The sequence below is a fragment of the Coregonus lavaretus genome (genome assembly GCF_964263955.1).
Source record: "Coregonus lavaretus genome assembly, chromosome: 37".
In the NCBI taxonomy this organism is placed as follows: Eukaryota; Metazoa; Chordata; class Actinopteri; order Salmoniformes; family Salmonidae; genus Coregonus; species Coregonus lavaretus.
In genome coordinates this window covers 34,909,758-34,927,509 of record NC_140024.1, presented here as the reverse complement: position 1 = coordinate 34,927,509, position 17,752 = coordinate 34,909,758, and positions in this window count along the sequence as shown.

Sequence of the window (17,752 nt, the reverse complement as noted above, 5' to 3'; positions counted from 1 at the left end):
TGATTGGACAGAAACCAACCATTTATCTTGGGAGGTCATTGATAGGACAGAAACCAATCATTTCTTTTGGGAGGTCATTGATGGGACAGAAACCAATCATTTCTCTAGCGAGGTCATTGATGGGACAGAAACCAATCATTTCTCTAGGGAGGTCATTGATTTTAAAGAAACCAATCATTTCTCTAGGGAGGTCATTGATGGGACAGAAACCAATCATTTCTCTAGGGAGGTCATTGATGGGACAGAAACCAATAATTTCTTTCAAGATTTCATTGATGGGACAGAAACCAATCATTTCTCTAGGGAGGTCATTGATGGGACAGAAACCAATCATTTCTTTCAAGATTTCATTGATGGGACAGAAACCAATAATTTCTTTCAAGATTTCATTGATGGGACAGAAACCAATCATTTCTCTCGGGAGGTCATTGATGGGACAGAAACTAATCATTTCTCTTGGGAGGTCATTGATGGGACAGAAAACAATCATTTCTTTAGGGAGGACATTGATGGGACAGAAACCAATCATTTCTCTAAGGAGGTCATTGATTGGACAGAAACCAATCATTTCTCTAAGGAGGTCATTGATGGGACAGAAACCAATCATTTCTCTAGGGAGGTCATTGATTGGACAGAAACCAATCATTTCTCTAGGGAGGTCATTGATGGGACAGAAACCAATCATTTCTCTAGGGAGGTCATTTATTAGACAGAAACCAATCATTTCTCTTGGGAGGTCGTGGATTGGACAGAAACCAATGATTTCTCTCAGGAGGTCACTGATTGAAAAAAAACAATCATTTCCCTAGGGAGGTCATTGATTGGACAGAAACCAATCATTTCTATAGGGAGGTCATTGATTGGACAGAATCCAATCATTTCTCTAGGGAGGTCATTTATTAGACAGAAACCAATCATTTCCCTAGGGAGGTCATTGATTGGACAGAAACCAATCATTTCTCTTGGGAGGTCGTGGATTAGACAGAAACCAATGATTTCTCCCAGGAGGTCATAGATTGGACAGAAACCAATCATTTCTCTAGGGAGGTCATTGATTGGACAGAAACCAAACATTTCTCTAGGGAGGTCATTGATTTTAAAGAAACCAATCATTTCTCTAGGGAGGTCATTGATGGGACAGAAACCAATCATTTCTCTCAAGATTTCATTGATGGGACAGAAACCAATCATTTCCCTAGGGACATCATTGATGGGACAGAAACCAATCATTTCCCTAGGGACATCATTGATGGGACAGAAACCAATCATTTCTCTCTGGAGGTCATTGATGGGACAGAAACCAATCATTTCTCTTGGGAGGTCATTGATAGGACAGAAACCAATCATTTCTTTTGGGAGGTCATTGATGGGACAGAAACCAATCATTTCTCTAGCGAGGTCATTGATGGGACAGAAACCAATCATTTCTTTTGGGAGGTCATTGATGGGACAGAAACCAATCATTTCTCTAGCGAGGTCATTGATGGGACAGAAACCAATCATTTCTCTAGGGAGGTCATTGATTTTAAAGAAACCAATTATTTCTCTCAAGATTTCATTGATGGGACAGAAACCAATCATTTCCCTAGGGACATCATTGATGGGACAGAAACCAATCATTTCTCTCTGGAGGTCATTGATTGGACAGAAACCAACCATTTATCTTGGGAGGTCATTGATAGGACAGAAACCAATCATTTCTTTTGGGAGGTCATTGATGGGACAGAAACCAATCATTTCTCTAGCGAGGTCATTGATGGGACAGAAACCAATCATTTCTCTAGGGAGGTCATTGATTTTAAAGAAACCAATCATTTCTCTAGGGAGGTCATTGATGGGACAGAAACCAATCATTTCTCTAGGGAGGTCATTGATGGGACAGAAACCAATAATTTCTTTCAAGATTTCATTGATGGGACAGAAACCAATCATTTCTCTAGGGAGGTCATTGATGGGACAGAAACCAATCATTTCTTTCAAGATTTCATTGATGGGACAGAAACCAATAATTTCTTTCAAGATTTCATTGATGGGACAGAAACCAATCATTTCTCTCGGGAGGTCATTGATGGGACAGAAACTAATCATTTCTCTTGGGAGGTCATTGATGGGACAGAAAACAATCATTTCTTTAGGGAGGACATTGATGGGACAGAAACCAATCATTTCTCTAAGGAGGTCATTGATTGGACAGAAACCAATCATTTCTCTAAGGAGGTCATTGATGGGACAGAAACCAATCATTTCTCTAGGGAGGTCATTGATTGGACAGAAACCAATCATTTCTCTAGGGAGGTCATTGATGGGACAGAAACCAATCATTTCTCTAGGGAGGTCATTTATTAGACAGAAACCAATCATTTCTCTTGGGAGGTCGTGGATTGGACAGAAACCAATGATTTCTCTCAGGAGGTCACTGATTGAAAAAAAACAATCATTTCCCTAGGGAGGTCATTGATTGGACAGAAACCAATCATTTCTATAGGGAGGTCATTGATTGGACAGAATCCAATCATTTCTCTAGGGAGGTCATTTATTAGACAGAAACCAATCATTTCCCTAGGGAGGTCATTGATTGGACAGAAACCAATCATTTCTCTTGGGAGGTCGTGGATTAGACAGAAACCAATGATTTCTCCCAGGAGGTCATAGATTGGACAGAAACCAATCATTTCTCTAGGGAGGTCATTGATTGGACAGAAACCAAACATTTCTCTAGGGAGGTCATTGATTTTAAAGAAACCAATCATTTCTCTAGGGAGGTCATTGATGGGACAGAAACCAATCATTTCTCTCAAGATTTCATTGATGGGACAGAAACCAATCATTTCCCTAGGGACATCATTGATGGGACAGAAACCAATCATTTCCCTAGGGACATCATTGATGGGACAGAAACCAATCATTTCTTTTGGGAGGTCATTGATGGGACAGAAACCAATCATTTCTCTAGCGAGGTCATTGATGGGACAGAAACCAATCATTTCTCTAGGGAGGTCATTGATTTTAAAGAAACCAATTATTTCTCTCAAGATTTCATTGATGGGACAGAAACCAATCATTTCCCTAGGGACATCATTGATGGGACAGAAACCAATCATTTCTCTCTGGAGGTCATTGATTGGACAGAAACCAACCATTTATCTTGGGAGGTCATTGATAGGACAGAAACCAATCATTTCTTTTGGGAGGTCATTGATGGGACAGAAACCAATCATTTCTCTAGCGAGGTCATTGATGGGACAGAAACCAATCATTTCTCTAGGGAGGTCATTGATTTTAAAGAAACCAATCATTTCTCTAGGGAGGTCATTGATGGGACAGAAACCAATCATTTCTCTAGGGAGGTCATTGATGGGACAGAAACCAATAATTTCTTTCAAGATTTCATTGATGGGACAGAAACCAATCATTTCTCTAGGGAGGTCATTGATGGGACAGAAACCAATCATTTCTTTCAAGATTTCATTGATGGGACAGAAACCAATAATTTCTTTCAAGATTTCATTGATGGGACAGAAACCAATCATTTCTCTCGGGAGGTCATTGATGGGACAGAAACTAATCATTTCTCTTGGGAGGTCATTGATGGGACAGAAAACAATCATTTCTTTAGGGAGGACATTGATGGGACAGAAACCAATCATTTCTCTAAGGAGGTCATTGATTGGACAGAAACCAATCATTTCTCTAAGGAGGTCATTGATGGGACAGAAACCAATCATTTCTCTAGGGAGGTCATTGATTGGACAGAAACCAATCATTTCTCTAGGGAGGTCATTGATGGGACAGAAACCAATCATTTCTCTAGGGAGGTCATTTATTAGACAGAAACCAATCATTTCTCTTGGGAGGTCGTGGATTGGACAGAAACCAATGATTTCTCTCAGGAGGTCACTGATTGAAAAAAAAACAATCATTTCCCTAGGGAGGTCATTGATTGGACAGAAACCAATCATTTCTATAGGGAGGTCATTGATTGGACAGAATCCAATCATTTCTCTAGGGAGGTCATTTATTAGACAGAAACCAATCATTTCCCTAGGGAGGTCATTGATTGGACAGAAACCAATCATTTCTCTTGGGAGGTCGTGGATTAGACAGAAACCAATGATTTCTCCCAGGAGGTCATAGATTGGACAGAAACCAATCATTTCTCTAGGGAGGTCATTGATTGGACAGAAACCAAACATTTCTCTAGGGAGGTCATTGATTTTAAAGAAACCAATCATTTCTCTAGGGAGGTCATTGATGGGACAGAAACCAATCATTTCTCTCAAGATTTCATTGATGGGACAGAAACCAATCATTTCCCTAGGGACATCATTGATGGGACAGAAACCAATCATTTCCCTAGGGACATCATTGATGGGACAGAAACCAATCATTTCTCTCTGGAGGTCATTGATGGGACAGAAACCAATCATTTCTCTTGGGAGGTCATTGATAGGACAGAAACCAATCATTTCTTTTGGGAGGTCATTGATGGGACAGAAACCAATCATTTCTCTAGCGAGGTCATTGATGGGACAGAAACCAATCATTTCTTTTGGGAGGTCATTGATGGGACAGAAACCAATCATTTCTCTAGCGAGGTCATTGATGGGACAGAAACCAATCATTTCTCTAGGGAGGTCATTGATTTTAAAGAAACCAATTATTTCTCTCAAGATTTCATTGATGGGACAGAAACCAATCATTTCCCTAGGGACATCATTGATGGGACAGAAACCAATCATTTCTCTCTGGAGGTCATTGATTGGACAGAAACCAACCATTTATCTTGGGAGGTCATTGATAGGACAGAAACCAATCATTTCTTTTGGGAGGTCATTGATGGGACAGAAACCAATCATTTCTCTAGCGAGGTCATTGATGGGACAGAAACCAATCATTTCTCTAGGGAGGTCATTGATTTTAAAGAAACCAATCATTTCTCTAGGGAGGTCATTGATGGGACAGAAACCAATCATTTCTCTAGGGAGGTCATTGATGGGACAGAAACCAATAATTTCTTTCAAGATTTCATTGATGGGACAGAAACCAATCATTTCTCTAGGGAGGTCATTGATGGGACAGAAACCAATCATTTCTTTCAAGATTTCATTGATGGGACAGAAACCAATAATTTCTTTCAAGATTTCATTGATGGGACAGAAACCAATCATTTCTCTCGGGAGGTCATTGATGGGACAGAAACTAATCATTTCTCTTGGGAGGTCATTGATGGGACAGAAAACAATCATTTCTTTAGGGAGGACATTGATGGGACAGAAACCAATCATTTCTCTAAGGAGGTCATTGATTGGACAGAAACCAATCATTTCTCTAAGGAGGTCATTGATGGGACAGAAACCAATCATTTCTCTAGGGAGGTCATTGATTGGACAGAAACCAATCATTTCTCTAGGGAGGTCATTGATGGGACAGAAACCAATCATTTCTCTAGGGAGGTCATTTATTAGACAGAAACCAATCATTTCTCTTGGGAGGTCGTGGATTGGACAGAAACCAATGATTTCTCTCAGGAGGTCACTGATTGAAAAAAAACTATCATTTCCCTAGGGAGGTCATTGATTGGACAGAAACCAATCATTTCTATAGGGAGGTCATTGATTGGACAGAATCCAATCATTTCTCTAGGGAGGTCATTTATTAGACAGAAACCAATCATTTCCCTAGGGAGGTCATTGATTGGACAGAAACCAATCATTTCTCTTGGGAGGTCGTGGATTGGACAGAAACCAATGATTTCTCTCAGGAGGTCACTGATTGAAAAAAAACAATCATTTCCCTAGGGAGGTCATTGATTGGACAGAAACCAATCATTTCTATAGGGAGGTCATTGATTGGACAGAATCCAATCATTTCTCTAGGGAGGTCATTTATTAGACAGAAACCAATCATTTCCCTAGGGAGGTCATTGATTGGACAGAAACCAATCATTTCTCTAGGGAGGTCATTGATGGGACAGAAAACAATCATTTCTTTAGGGAGGACATTGATGGGACAGAAACCAATCATTTCTCTAAGGAGGTCATTGATTGGACAGAAACCAATCATTTCTCTAAGGAGGTCATTGATGGGACAGAAACCAATCATTTCTCTAGGGAGGTCATTGATTGGACAGAAACCAATCATTTCTCTAGGGAGGTCATTGATGGGACAGAAACCAATCATTTCTCTAGGGAGGTCATTTATTAGACAGAAACCAATCATTTCTCTTGGGAGGTCGTGGATTGGACAGAAACCAATGATTTCTCTCAGGAGGTCACTGATTGAAAAAAAACAATCATTTCCCTAGGGAGGTCATTGATTGGACAGAAACCAATCATTTCTATAGGGAGGTCATTGATTGGACAGAATCCAATCATTTCTCTAGGGAGGTCATTTATTAGACAGAAACCAATCATTTCCCTAGGGAGGTCATTGATTGGACAGAAACCAATCATTTCTCTTGGGAGGTCGTGGATTAGACAGAAACCAATGATTTCTCCCAGGAGGTCATAGATTGGACAGAAACCAATCATTTCTCTAGGGAGGTCATTGATTGGACAGAAACCAAACATTTCTCTAGGGAGGTCATTGATTTTAAAGAAACCAATCATTTCTCTAGGGAGGTCATTGATGGGACAGAAACCAATCATTTCTCTCAAGATTTCATTGATGGGACAGAAACCAATCATTTCCCTAGGGACATCATTGATGGGACAGAAACCAATCATTTCCCTAGGGACATCATTGATGGGACAGAAACCAATCATTTCTCTCTGGAGGTCATTGATGGGACAGAAACCAATCATTTCTCTTGGGAGGTCATTGATAGGACAGAAACCAATCATTTCTTTTGGGAGGTCATTGATGGGACAGAAACCAATCATTTCTCTAGCGAGGTCATTGATGGGACAGAAACCAATCATTTCTTTTGGGAGGTCATTGATGGGACAGAAACCAATCATTTCTCTAGCGAGGTCATTGATGGGACAGAAACCAATCATTTCTCTAGGGAGGTCATTGATTTTAAAGAAACCAATCATTTCTCTCAAGATTTCATTGATGGGACAGAAACCAATCATTTCCCTAGGGACATCATTGATGGGACAGAAACCAATCATTTCTCTCTGGAGGTCATTGATTGGACAGAAACCAACCATTTATCTTGGGAGGTCATTGATAGGACAGAAACCAATCATTTCTTTTGGGAGGTCATTGATGGGACATAAACCAATCATTTCTCTAGCGAGGTCATTGATGGGACAGAAACCAATCATTTCTCTAGGGAGGTCATTGATTTTAAAGAAACCAATCATTTCTCTAGGGAGGTCATTGATGGGACAGAAACCAATCATTTCTCTAGGGAGGTCATTGATGGGACAGAAACCAATAATTTATTTCAAGATTTCATTGATGGGACAGAAACCAATCATTTCTCTAGGGAGGTCATTGATGGGACAGAAACCAATCATTTCTTTCAAGATTTCATTGATGGGACAGAAACCAATAATTTCTTTCAAGATTTCATTGATGGGACAGAAACCAATCATTTCTCTCGGGAGGTCATTGATGGGACAGAAACTAATCATTTCTCTTGGGAGGTCATTGATGGGACAGAAAACAATCATTTCTTTAGGGAGGACATTGATGGGACAGAAACCAATCATTTCTCTAAGGAGGTCATTGATTGGACAGAAACCAATCATTTCTCTAAGGAGGTCATTGATGGGACAGAAACCAATCATTTCTCTAGGGAGGTCATTGATTGGACAGAAACCAATCATTTCTCTAGGGAGGTCATTGATGGGACAGAAACCAATCATTTCTCTAGGGAGGTCATTTATTAGACAGAAACCAATCATTTCTCTTGGGAGGTCGTGGATTGGACAGAAACCAATGATTTCTCTCAGGAGGTCACTGATTGAAAAAAAACAATCATTTCCCTAGGGAGGTCATTGATTGGACAGAAACCAATCATTTCTATAGGGAGGTCATTGATTGGACAGAATCCAATCATTTCTCTAGGGAGGTCATTTATTAGACAGAAACCAATCATTTCCCTAGGGAGGTCATTGATTGGACAGAAACCAATCATTTCTCTTGGGAGGTCGTGGATTAGACAGAAACCAATGATTTCTCCCAGGAGGTCATAGATTGGACAGAAACCAATCATTTCTCTAGGGAGGTCATTGATTGGACAGAAACCAAACATTTCTCTAGGGAGGTCATTGATTTTAAAGAAACCAATCATTTCTCTAGGGAGGTCATTGATGGGACAGAAACCAATCATTTCTCTCAAGATTTCATTGATGGGACAGAAACCAATCATTTCCCTAGGGACATCATTGATGGGACAGAAACCAATCATTTCCCTAGGGACATCATTGATGGGACAGAAACCAATCATTTCTCTCTGGAGGTCATTGATGGGACAGAAACCAATCATTTCTCTTGGGAGGTCATTGATAGGACAGAAACCAATCATTTCTTTTGGGAGGTCATTGATGGGACAGAAACCAATCATTTCTCTAGCGAGGTCATTGATGGGACAGAAACCAATCATTTCTTTTGGGAGGTCATTGATGGGACAGAAACCAATCATTTCTCTAGCGAGGTCATTGATGGGACAGAAACCAATCATTTCTCTAGGGAGGTCATTGATTTTAAAGAAACCAATTATTTCTCTCAAGATTTCATTGATGGGACAGAAACCAATCATTTCCCTAGGGACATCATTGATGGGACAGAAACCAATCATTTCTCTCTGGAGGTCATTGATTGGACAGAAACCAACCATTTATCTTGGGAGGTCATTGATAGGACAGAAACCAATCATTTCTTTTGGGAGGTCATTGATGGGACAGAAACCAATCATTTCTCTAGCGAGGTCATTGATGGGACAGAAACCAATCATTTCTCTAGGGAGGTCATTGATTTTAAAGAAACCAATCATTTCTCTAGGGAGGTCATTGATGGGACAGAAACCAATCATTTCTCTAGGGAGGTCATTGATGGGACAGAAACCAATAATTTCTTTCAAGATTTCATTGATGGGACAGAAACCAATCATTTCTCTAGGGAGGTCATTGATGGGACAGAAACCAATCATTTCTTTCAAGATTTCATTGATGGGACAGAAACCAATAATTTCTTTCAAGATTTCATTGATGGGACAGAAACCAATCATTTCTCTCGGGAGGTCATTGATGGGACAGAAACTAATCATTTCTCTTGGGAGGTCATTGATGGGACAGAAAACAATCATTTCTTTAGGGAGGACATTGATGGGACAGAAACCAATCATTTCTCTAAGGAGGTCATTGATTGGACAGAAACCAATCATTTCTCTAAGGAGGTCATTGATGGGACAGAAACCAATCATTTCTCTAGGGAGGTCGTGGATTGGACAGAAACCAATGATTTCTCTCAGGAGGTCACTGATTGAAAAAAAACAATCATTTCCCTAGGGAGGTCATTGATTGGACAGAAACCAATCATTTCTATAGGGAGGTCATTGATTGGACAGAATCCAATCATTTCTCTAGGGAGGTCATTTATTAGACAGAAACCAATCATTTCCCTAGGGAGGTCATTGATTGGACAGAAACCAATCATTTCTCTTGTGAGGTCGTGGATTAGACAGAAACCAATGATTTCTCCCAGGAGGTCATAGATTGGACAGAAACCAATCATTTCTCTAGGGAGGTCATTGATTGGACAGAAACCAAACATTTCTCTAGGGAGGTCATTGATTTTAAAGAAACCAATCATTTCTCTAGGGAGGTCATTGATGGGACAGAAACCAATCATTTCTCTCAAGATTTCATTGATGGGACAGAAACCAATCATTTCCCTAGGGACATCATTGATGGGACAGAAACCAATCATTTCCCTAGGGACATCATTGATGGGACAGAAACCAATCATTTCTCTCTGGAGGTCATTGATGGGACAGAAACCAATCATTTCTCTTGGGAGGTCATTGATAGGACAGAAACCAATCATTTCTTTTGGGAGGTCATTGATGGGACAGAAACCAATCATTTCTCTAGCGAGGTCATTGATGGGACAGAAACCAATCATTTCTTTTGGGAGGTCATTGATGGGACAGAAACCAATCATTTCTCTAGCGAGGTCATTGATGGGACAGAAACCAATCATTTCTCTAGGGAGGTCATTGATTTTAAAGAAACCAATTATTTCTCTCAAGATTTCATTGATGGGACAGAAACCAATCATTTCCCTAGGGACATCATTGATGGGACAGAAACCAATCATTTCTCTCTGGAGGTCATTGATTGGACAGAAACCAACCATTTATCTTGGGAGGTCATTGATAGGACAGAAACCAATCATTTCTTTTGGGAGGTCATTGATGGGACAGAAACCAATCATTTCTCTAGCGAGGTCATTGATGGGACAGAAACCAATCATTTCTCTAGGGAGGTCATTGATTTTAAAGAAACCAATCATTTCTCTAGGGAGGTCATTGATGGGACAGAAACCAATCATTTCTCTAGGGAGGTCATTGATGGGACAGAAACCAATAATTTCTTTCAAGATTTCATTGATGGGACAGAAACCAATCATTTCTCTAGGGAGGTCATTGATGGGACAGAAACCAATCATTTCTTTCAAGATTTCATTGATGGGACAGAAACCAATAATTTCTTTCAAGATTTCATTGATGGGACAGAAACCAATCATTTCTCTCGGGAGGTCATTGATGGGACAGAAACTAATCATTTCTCTTGGGAGGTCATTGATGGGACAGAAAACAATCATTTCTTTAGGGAGGACATTGATGGGACAGAAACCAATCATTTCTCTAAGGAGGTCATTGATTGGACAGAAACCAATCATTTCTCTAAGGAGGTCATTGATGGGACAGAAACCAATCATTTCTCTAGGGAGGTCATTGATTGGACAGAAACCAATCATTTCTCTAGGGAGGTCATTGATGGGACAGAAACCAATCATTTCTCTAGGGAGGTCATTTATTAGACAGAAACCAATCATTTCTCTTGGGAGGTCGTGGATTGGACAGAAACCAATGATTTCTATAGGGAGGTCATTGATTGGACAGAATCCAATCATTTCTCTAGGGAGGTCATTTATTAGACAGAAACCAATCATTTCCCTAGGGAGGTCATTGATTGGACAGAAACCAATCATTTCTCTTGGGAGGTCGTGGATTAGACAGAAACCAATGATTTCTCCCAGGAGGTCATAGATTGGACAGAAACCAATCATTTCTCTAGGGAGGTCATTGATTGGACAGAAACCAAACATTTCTCTAGGGAGGTCATTGATTTTAAAGAAACCAATCATTTCTCTAGGGAGGTCATTGATGGGACAGAAACCAATCATTTCTCTCAAGATTTCATTGATGGGACAGAAACCAATCATTTCCCTAGGGACAACATTGATGGGACAGAAACCAATCATTTCCCTAGGGACATCATTGATGGGACAGAAACCAATCATTTCTCTCTGGAGGTCATTGATGGGACAGAAACCAATCATTTCTCTTGGGAGGTCATTGATAGGACAGAAACCAATCATTTCTTTTGGGAGGTCATTGATGGGACAGAAACCAATCATTTCTCTAGCGAGGTCATTGATGGGACAGAAACCAATCATTTCTTTTGGGAGGTCATTGAGGGGACAGAAACCAATCATTTCTCTAGCGAGGTCATTGATGGGACAGAAACCAATCATTTCTCTAGGGAGGTCATTGATTTTAAAGAAACCAATCATTTCTCTCAAGATTTCATTGATGGGACAGAAACCAATCATTTCCCTAGGGACATCATTGATGGGACAGAAACCAATCATTTCTCTCTGGAGGTCATTGATTGGACAGAAACCAACCATTTATCTTGGGAGGTCATTGATGGGACAGAAACTAATCATTTCTCTTGGGAGGTCATTGATTGGACAGAATCCAATCATTTCTCTAGGGAGGTCATTTATTAGACAGAAACCAATCATTTCCCTAGGGAGGTCATTGATTGGACAGAAACCAATCATTTCTATAGGGAGGTCATTGATTGGACGGAATCCAATCATTTCTCTAGGGAGGTCATTTATTAGACAGAAACCAATCATTTCTCTTGGGAGGTCGTGGGTTAGACAGAAACCAATGATTTCTCCCAGGAGGTCATAGCTTGGACAGAAACCAATCATTTCTCTAGGGAGGTCATTGATTGGACAGAAACCAAACATTTCTCTAGGGAGGTCATTGATTTTAAAGAAACCAATCATTTCTCTAGGGAGGTCATTGATGGGACAGAAACAAATAATTTCTCTAGGGAGGTCATTGATGGGACAGAAACCAATCATTTCTCAAGATTTCATTGATGGGACAGAAACCAATCATTTCCCTAGGGACATCATTGATGGGACAGAAACCAATCATTTCCCTAGGGAAATCATTGATGGGACAGAAACCAATCATTTCTCTCTGGAGGTCATTGATGGGACAGAAACCAATCATTTCTCTCAGGAGGCGATTGATTGGACAGAAACCAACCATTTCTCTCGGGAGGTCATTGATGGGACAGAAACCAATAATTTCTCTAGGGAGGTCATTGATTGGACAGAAACCAATCATTTCTCTTGGGAGGTCATTGATAGGACAAAAACCAATCATTTCTTTTGGGAGGTCATTGATGGGACAGAAACCAATCATTTCTCTAGCGAGGTCATTGATGGGACAGAAACCAATCATTTCTCTAGGGAGGTCATTGATTTTAAAGAAATCAATCATTTCTCTAGGGAGGTCATTGATGGGACAGAAACCAATCATTTCTCTAGGGAGGTCATTGATGGGACAGAAACCAATCATTTCCCTAGGGACATCATTGATGGGACAGAAACCAATCATTTCCCTAGGGACATCATTGATGGGACAGAAACCAATCATTTCTCTCTGGAGGACATTGATGGGACAGAAACCAATCATTTCTATAGGGAGGTCATTGATGGGACAGAAACCAATCATTTCTCTCAAGATTTCATTGATGGGACAGAAACCAATCATTTCCCTAGGGACATCATTGATGGGACAGAAACAAATCATTTCCCTAGGGACATCATTGATGGGACAGAAACCAATCATTTCTCTCTGGAGGTCATTGATGGGACAGAAACCAATCATTTCTCTCAGGAGGCGATTGATTGGACAGAAACCAACCATTTCTCTCAGGAGGCGATTGATTGGACAGAAACCAACCATTTCTCTCAGGAGGCGATTGATGGGACAGAAAACAATTTTTTCTCTAGGGAGGTCATTGATGGGACAGAAACCAATCATTTCTCTAGGGAGGTCACTGATTGGACAGAAACCAATCATTTCCCTAAAAAGGTCATTGATTGGACAGAAACCAATCATTGCTATAGGGAGGTCATTGATTGGACAGAATCCAATCATTTCTCTCGGGAGGTCATTGATGGGACAGAAACCAATAATTTCTCTAGGGAGGTCATTGATGGGACAGAAACCAATCATTTATCTCGGGAGTTCATTGATGGGACAGAAACCAATCATTTCTCTAGGGAGGTCATTGATTGGACAGAAACCAACCATTTCTCTAGGGAGGTCATTGATTTTACAGAAACCAATCATTTCTCTAGGGAGGTCATTGATTGGACAGAAACCAACCATTTCCCTAGGGAGGTAATTGATTTTACAGAAACCAATCATTTATCTCAGGAGGTCATAGATTGGACAGAAACCAATCATTTCTCTAGGGAGGTCATTGATGGGACAGAAACCAATCATTTCTCTAGGGAGGCAATTGATTGGACAGAAACCAATCATTTCTCTAGGGAGGTCATTGATTGGACAGAAACCAATCATTTCTCTAGGGAGGTCATTGACGGGACAGAAACCAATCATTTCTCTAGGGAGGTCACTGATTGGACAGAAACCAACCATTTCTCTAGGGAGGTCATTGAAGGGACAGAAACCAACCATTTCTCTAGGGAGGTTATTGATTAGACAGTAACCAATCATTTCTCTCAGGAGGTGATTGATTGGACAGAAATCAATCATTTCACAAGGGAGGTCATTGATTGGAGAGAAACCAATCATTTCTCTAGGGAGGTCATTGATGGGACAGAAACCAATCATTTCTCTAGGGAGGTCATTGATGGGACAGAAACCAATCATTTCTCTAGGGAGGTCATTGATTAGACAGTAATCAATAATTTATCTTGGGAGGTCGTGGATTGGACAGAAACCAACCATTTCCCTAGGGAGGTCATTGATGGGACAGAAACCAATCATTTCTCTCAGGAGGCGATTGATTGGACAGAAACCAATCATTTCTCTCGGGAGGTCATTGATTAGACATAAACCAATCATTTCTGTGATGTTTGAGTTGTATGAGGGTTTCAAAACAAACAAGGTGAAATATAACAGAATGGAGACCAAACAGTGAATCAAAGGTCTTTGTCATACCTGTCTATGTCAATGGCTGAAGATACCATGGACCAATTCCAAATGGAACCCTATTCACTATGGGCCCTGGTCTAAAGTAGTGCACTATATAGGGAATAGGGTGCCATTTGGGACACCGTCCATACGTATAACACTGCCACAAGCCCAGGCACCAGCTGCACTGTTCCCACCATTCCCATCCTCTGACATTTAAACACTGTGAAAAAAACACCCCCGCTCATTCATTTCTCTAGGGAGGTCATTGATTGGACAGAAACCAATCATTTCTCTAGGGAGGTCATTGATGGGACAAAAACCAATCATTTATCTTGGGAGGTCATTGATGGGACATAAACCAATCATTTCTCTCGGGAGGTCATTGATGGGACAGAAACCAATCATTCCTCTAGGGAGGTCATTGATGGGACAGAAACCAATTATTCCTCTAGGGAGGTCATTGATGGGACAGAAACCAATCATTCCTCTAGGGAGGTCATTGAAGGGACAGAAACCAATCATTTCTCTCGGGAGGTCATTGATGGGACAGAAACCAACCATTTCTCTAGGGAGGTCATTGATGGGACAGAAACCAATCATTTCTCTAGGGAGTTCATTGATGGGACAGAAACCAATCATTCCTCTAGGGAGGTCATTGATGGGACAGAAACCAATCATTTCTCTAGGGAGGTCATTGATGGGACAGAAACCAATCATTTCTCTAGGGAGGTCATTGACGGGACAGAAATCAATCATTTCTCTAGGGAGGTCACTGATTGGACAGAAACCAACCATTTCTCTAGGGAGGTCATTGAAGGGACAGAAACCAACCATTTCTCTAGGGAGGTTATTGATTAGACAGTAACCAATCATTTCTCTCAGGAGGTGATTGATTGGACAGAAACCAATCATTTCACAAGGGAGGTCATTGATTGGAGAGAAACCAATCATTTCTCTAGGGAGGTCATTGATGGGACAGAAACCAATCATTTCTCTAGGGAGGTCATTGATGGGACAGAAACCAATCATTTCTCTAGGGAGGTCACTGATTGGACAGAAACCAATCATTTCCCTAGGGAGGTCATTGATTGGACAGAAACCAATCATTTCTCTCAGGAGGTCATAGATTGGACAGAAACCAATCATTTCTCTCAGGAGGTCACAGATTGGACAGAAACCAATGATTTCTCTAGGGAGGTCATTGACGGGACAGAAATCAATCATTTCTCTAGGGAGGTCACTGATTGGACAGAAACCAACCATTTCTCTAGGGAGGTCATTGAAGGGACAGAAACCAACCATTTCTCTAGGGAGGTTATTGATTAGACAGTAACCAATCATTTCTCTCAGGAGGTGATTGATTGGACAGAAACCAATCATTTCACAAGGGAGGTCATTGATTGGAGAGAAACCAATCATTTCTCTAGGGAGGTCATTGATGGGACAGAAACCAATCATTTCTCTAGGGAGGTCATTGATGGGACAGAAACCAATCATTTCTTTAGGGAGGTCACTGATTGGACAGAAACCAATCATTTCCCTAGGGAGGTCATTGATTGGACAGAAACCAATCATTTCTCTCAGGAGGTCATAGATTAGACAGAAACCAATCATTTCTCTCAGGAGGTCACAGATTGGACAGAAACCAATGATTTCTCTAGGGAGGTCATTGAAGGGACAGAAACCAATCATTTCTCTAGGGAGGTCATTGATGGGACAGAAACCAATCATTTCCCTAGGGAGGTCATTGATGGTACAGAAACCAATCATTTCTCTCAAGATTTCATTGATGGGACAGAAACCAATCATTTCCCTAGGGACATCATTGATGGGACAGAAACCAATCATTTCTCTAGGGAGGTCATTGATAGGACAGAAACCAATCATTTCTCTCAGGAGGCGATTGATTGGACAGAAACCAATCATTTCTATAGGGAGGTCATTTATTGGACAGAATCCAATCATTTCTCTCAGGAGGTCATAGATTGGACAGAAACCACTCATTTCTCTTGGGAGGTCGTGGATTGGACAGAAACCAATCATTTCTCTCAGGAGGTCACAGATTGGACAGAAACCAATCATTTCTCTAGGGAGGTCATTGATTGGACAGAAACCAATCATTTCCCTAGGGAGGTCATTGACAGGACAGAAACCAATCATTTCTCTAGGGAGGTCATTGATTAGACAGAAACCAATCATTTCTCTCAGTAGGCAATTGATTGGACAGAAACCAATCATTTCTCTAGGGAGGTCATTGATGGGACAGAAACCAATCATTTCTCTAGGGAGGTCATTGATGGGACAGAAACCAATAATTTCTCTTAGGAGGCGATTGATTGGACAGAAACCAATCATTTCCCTAGGGAGGACATTGATTGGACAGAAACCAATCATTTCTCTAGGGAGGTCATTGATGGGACAGAAACCAATAATTTCTCTCTGGAGGTCATTGATGGGACAGAAACCAATCATTTCTCTCAGGAGGCGATTGATTAGACAGAAACCAATCATTTCACTAGGGAGGACATTGATTGGACATAAACCAATCATTTCTTTAGGGAGGTCATTGATGAGACAGAATCCAATCATTTCTCTCAGGAGGTTATTGATTGGACAGAAACCAATCATTTCTCTAGGGAGGTCATTGATTGGACAGCAACCAATCATTTCTCTAGGGAGGTCATTGAAGGGACAGAAACCAATCATTTCTCTAGGGAGGTCATTGATTGGACAGAAACCAATCATTTCTCTCAGGAGGTGATTGATTGGACAGAAACCAATCATTTCACAAGGGAGGTCATTGATTGGAGAGAAAACCAATCATTTCTCTAGGGAGGTCATTGATGGGACAGAAACCAATCATTTCTATAGGGAGGTCATTGATGGGACAGAAACCAATCATTTCTCTAGGGAGGTCACTGATTGGACAGAAACCAATCATTTCCCTAGGGAGGTCATTGATTGGACAGAAACCAATCATTTCTCTCAGGAGGTCACAGATTGGACAGAAACCAATGATTTCTCTAGGGAGGTCATTGAAGGGACAGAAACCAATAATTTCTCTAGGGAGGTCATTGATGGGACAGAAACCAATCATTTCCCTAGGGAGGTCATTGATGGTACAGAAACCAATAATTTCTCTCAAGATTTCATTGATGGGACAGAAACCAATCATTTCTCTAGGGAGGTCATTGATGGGACAGAAACCAATTATTTCTCTAGGGAGGTCATTGATTGGACAGAAACCAATCATTCCTCTAGGGAGGTCATTGATGGGACAGAAACCAATCATTCCTCTAGGGAGGTCATTGATGG